Here is a 5,000-nt window from a genome sequence, read left to right as displayed (position 1 = left end):
AGGAGGTCGCACCGCCCATCGCAGTCCTCGGCAGACGTCGGAATTATTCCAAGTCCCGCCGCATTAGGGTTGGTTAACGACTTGTCCCGGCCGGGCTGGTTAACGACTTGTCTCGCCGACGTTGGTTAACGACTTGTCCCGGCAGGGCTGGTTAACGACTTGTCTCGCCGACGTTGGTTAACGATTTGCCAGGGCCCGGTCGGGCAACCCGATTGCCCGCCCGGGGATTGGGTTCGGGCTAGGGTTAGGGTTAGGGTTAGGGTTAGGGTTAGGGTTAGGGTTAGGGTTAGGGTTAGGGTTAGGGTTAGGGTTAGGGTTAGGGTTAGGGTTAGGGTTAGGGTTGGGGCTAGGGTTAGGGTTAGGGTCAGGGTTGGGGCTAGGGTTAGGGTTAGGGTTGGGGTTAGCTTTAGGGTTAGGGCTGGGGTTAGGGTTAGGGTTGGGGTTAGGGTTAGGGTTGGGGCTAGGGTCAGGGCTAGGGCTAGGATATGGGTTGGGGCTTGGGCTGGGGCTAGGGCTCGTGCTATGGCCAGGGTTAGTTTTAAGGTTTGGGTTGTGCTCCTGGCAGGTCCGCACGCGTCATACCTCGGCTGGCTTGCCGCGAGGGGACGTCTTCCGAGGGTCGTGCCGGCCGAGGGGCGGCTCCTCCGTCGGGACTACAGGAGGTCGCACCGCCCATCGCAGTCCTCGGCAGACGTCGAAATTATTCCAAGTCCCGCCGCATTAGGGTTGGTTAACGACTTGTCCCGGCCGGGCTGGTTAACGACTTGTCTCGCCGACGTTGGTTAACGACTTGTCCCGGCCGGGCTGGTTAACGACTTGTCTCGCCGACGTTGGTTAACGATTTGCCAGGGCCCGGTCGGGCAACCCGATTGCCCGCCCGGGGATTGGGTTCGGGCTAGGGTTAGGGTTAGGGTTAGGGTTAGGGTTAGGGTTAGGGTTAGGGTCAGGGTTAGGGTTAGGGTTAGGGTTAGGGTTAGGGTCAGGGTTAGGGTTAGGGTCGGGGTTGGGGTTAGGGCTCGGGTTAGGGCGGGGGTTAGGCTTAGAGCTGGGGTTAGGATTAGGGTTAGGGCTGGGGTTAGGATTAGGGTTAGCGTTAGGGTTAGGGCTGGGGTTAGGGTTAGCGTTAGGGTTGGGGCTAGGGTCAGGGCTAGGGCTAGGATATGGGTTGGGGCTTGGGCTGGGGCTAGGGTTAGGGTTAGGGTTAGGGTTGGGGTTGGGGTTAGGGTTAGGGTTAGCGTTCGGGTTGGGGCTAGGGCTCGGGTGAGGGCGGGGGTTAGCTTTAGGGTTAGGGCTGGGGTTAGGGCTAGGGTTGGGGTTGGTGTTAGGGTTAGGGTTAGCGTTCGGGTTGGGGCTAGGGCTCGGGTTAGGGCGGGGGTTAGCTTTAGGGTTAGGGCTGGGGTTAGGGCTAGGGTTGGGTCTAGGGTCAGGGCTATGCCTAGGATATGGGTTGGGGCTTGGGCTGGGGCTAGGGCTCGTGCTATAGCCAGGGTTAGTTTTAAGGTTTGGGTTGTGCTCCTGGCAGGTCCGCACGCGTCATACCTCGGCGGGTGGCCGCGAGGGGACGTCTTCGGAGGGCCGTGCCGGCCGAGGGGCGGCTCCTCCGTCGGGACTACAGGAGATCGCACCGCCCATCGCAGTCCTCGGCAGACGTCGAAATTATTCCAAGTCCCGCCGCATTAGGGTTGGTTAACGACTTGTCCCGGCCGGGCTGGTTAACGACTTGTCCCGGCCGGGCTGGTTAACGACTTGTCTCGCCGACGTTGGTTAACGACTTGTCCCGGCCGGGCTGGTTAAAGACTTGTCTCGCCGACGTTGGTTAACGATTTGCCAGGGCCCGGGCGGGCAACCCGATTGCCCGCCCGGGGATTGGGTTCGGGCTAGGGTTAGGGTAAGGGTTAGGGTTGTGGTTGGGGTTAGGGCTCGGGTTAGGGCGGGGCTTAGGCTTAGAGCTGGGGTTAGGATTAGGGTTAGGGCTGGGGTTAGGGTGAGCGTTAGGGTTGGGGCTAGGGTTAGGGTTAGGGTTGGGGTTAGCTTTAGGGTTAGGGCTGGGGTTAGGGTTAGGGTTAGGGTTCGGGCTAGGGTCAGGGCTAGGGCTAGGATATGGGTTGGGGCTTGGGCTGGGGCTAGGGTTAGGGTTAGGGTTAGGGTTGGGGTTGGGGTTAGGGTTAGGGTTAGCGTTCGGGTTGGGGCTAGGGCTCGGGTGAGGGCGGGGGTTAGCTTTAGGGTTAGGGCTGGGGTTAGGGCTAGGGTTGGGGTTGGGGTTAGGGTTAGGTTTAGCGTTCGGGTTGGGGCTAGGGCTCGGGTTAGGGCGGGGGTTAGCTTTAGGGTTAGGGCTGGGGTTAGGGCTAGGGTTGGGGCTAGGGTCAGGGCTAGGCCTAGGATATGGGTTGGGGCTTGGGCTGGGGCTAGGGCTCGTGCTATGGCCAGGGTTAGTTTTAAGGTTTGGGTTGTGCTCCTGGCAGGTCCGCACGCGTCATACCTCGGCGGGTGGCCGCGAGGGGACGTCTTCGGAGGGCCGTGCCGGCCGAGGGGCGGCTCCTCCGTCGGGACTACAGGAGGTCGCACCGCCCATCGCAGTCCTCGGCAGACGTCGGAATTATTCCAAGTCCCGCCGCATTAGGGTTGGTTAACGACTTGTCCCGGCCGGGCTGGTTAACGATTTGTCTCGCCGGCGTTGGTTAACGATTTGTCTCGCCGACGTTGGTTAACGATTTGCCAGGGCCCGGTCGGGCAAACCGATTGCCCGCCCGGGGATTGGGTTCGGGCCAGGTTTAGGGTTAGGGTTAGGGCCAGGGCTAGGGTTAGGGCTGGGGTTAGGTCTAGGGTTAGGGTTAGGTTCAGGGTTAGGGCTGGGGTTAGGTTTAGGGTTAGGGCGGGGGTTAGGGTTAGCGTTAGGGTTAGGGCCTGGGTTAGGGTTACGGCTGGGGTTAGGGTTAGGGTTAGGGCTAGGGCTAGGATATGGGTTAGGGCTTGGGCTGGGGCTAGGGCTCGTGTTATGGCGCTCGGCCAAAACTACGGCTTCCGCCGAATTCAAAACCTACAAGGTCCCGCGGCGGGGAGCAGCCGGGGGACGTGTTGGGAGCGACGTTCGGACCGAGGGGCGGCACTTTCGGAGGGTGGACCGGAGGTCGGTTAACCAATCGTCACGAGCCGGGGAACGGAAGAACTGTTCGCGCCGGGCTGCTGCCTAAGTCTTTGTCCTGTTCTGCCCGTCAGCACCGGACCCGGTCGGTTACCGCAGAGCCGGCTCGGGACTGGTTAACGACTTGTCCCGGCCGGGCCGGTTAACCATTTGTCTCGCCGACGTCGGTTAACGATTTGCCTGAGCCCGGTCGGTTAACCAATTGTCACGAGCCGGCGAACGGAAGAACTGTCCGCGCCGGGCCGCTGCCCAAGTCTCTGTCCTGTTCTGCATGTCAGCACCGGACCCGGTCGGTTACCGCAGTGCCGGCTGGGGTCTGGTTAACGACTTGTCCCGGCCGGGCCGGTTAACCATTTGTCACGCCGAAGTCGGTTAACGACTTGTCCCGGCCGAGCCGGTTAACCATTTGTCTCGCCGACGTCGGTTAACGATTTGCCTGAGCCCGGTCGGTTAACCAATTGTCACCGAGCCGGCGAACGGAAGAACTGTCCGCGCCGGGCCGCTGCCCAAGTCTCTGTCCTGTTCTGCATGACAGCACCGGACCCGGTCGGTTACCGAAGTGCCGGCTCGGGTCTGGTTAACGACTTGTCCCGGCCCGGCCGGTTAACCATTTGTCACGCCGACGTCGGTTAACGACTTGTCCCGGCCGGGCCGGTTAACCATTTGTCACGCCGAAGTTGGTTAACGACTTGTCCCGGCCGGGCCGGTTAACCATTTGTCACGCCGAAGTTGGTTAACGACTTGTCCCGGTCGGGCCGGTTAACGATCTGCCAGGGCCCGGTCGGGAACTCGATTGCCCGCCCGGGGACTGTTGTCTTGCTCCACCGCACGGCCGGGGGGGTCGGTCGGCACGGCTAACGAGCCGTCCGAGAACTGCCGGTTAACCAGTTGCCCGGTGGCAATTCGTTAACTGAGTCCGCTCCGGAAGTCTGGATGCGGGTCGGATTTGAGGGTCGTAGCCGGGCAGGAGTTCCAGAGGCTCGGCAGCCGGGGTCAGATACGGCCGCCCCTTTGACACATGCAATTTCTGTACGGGGGCATTGGCGGGGTTTCCGGAGATTTACGGGGAGGCGTTTTTCTCGACCACTTAGGAGTGGTCGACGGGCGCTACGGGCCTCCCCACTTCGTTAACCCGGGCCGCGCGGCGGTATTTCCGCACGCTTCCCAAGGTCGCCCGTATGGATTTTCGGACGAATTCCCAATGGCGGAAGTCAGTCAGCGGGACGTATCCGCAGGCCCAAGCCGACCGAGGGGCAGCATATACGGGCTGACTACCGGTGCTCGGGCCGCCGAATCGAAACCTTGCCCGAATGATTTTCTGACAAAGTCCCGCGGCGGGGAGACGCGAGGGGACGAATTCGGAGGGTCGTGCCGGCCGAGGGGCGGCATTTTCGGTGGGACTACCGCAGGTCCCACCGCCGATCCGAGACCTTGGCAGAAGTCGAAATTATTCCAAGTCCCAACTCGGAAGTCGGAATGAAGGCTGATTCGGGGCCCTGCTGCCGGCCGAAGCGGACGATGCACGGCGGCACTACCGGAGGGCCGACCGCCGACAGAGGCGCGTGCTCCCGGCGCCGCGCCGGTTAACCAATTGACGGCGGAAGTCTGTGAAGGTCGGATCCAGCCCGTCGGGCGGGCCCGAGGTGCGACGAGGCCGGCGTGAGCTCCGGGCGTCTTACCGCCGGTTTGACACACGTCATTGTTGTACGGTCAGTCGCGGCGCCGGTTAACCAGTTAGGCCCGGAGAGCGCTATGAAGGTTGCATTTGCCCCGCCTGGCCGGGCCAAGGTACGACCTGCCCGGCAGGACTTCCGGCAGGCGTCCCGCCGACTTGACACATGCAATTTCTGTACGGGGG

The sequence above is a fragment of the Hypanus sabinus genome, unplaced genomic scaffold (assembly GCF_030144855.1).
Source record: "Hypanus sabinus isolate sHypSab1 unplaced genomic scaffold, sHypSab1.hap1 scaffold_1093, whole genome shotgun sequence".
Lineage (NCBI taxonomy): Eukaryota > Metazoa > Chordata > Chondrichthyes > Myliobatiformes > Dasyatidae > Hypanus > Hypanus sabinus.
The sequence above is the reverse complement of the archived record's forward strand: the minus strand, read 5'-3'. Positions refer to the sequence as shown.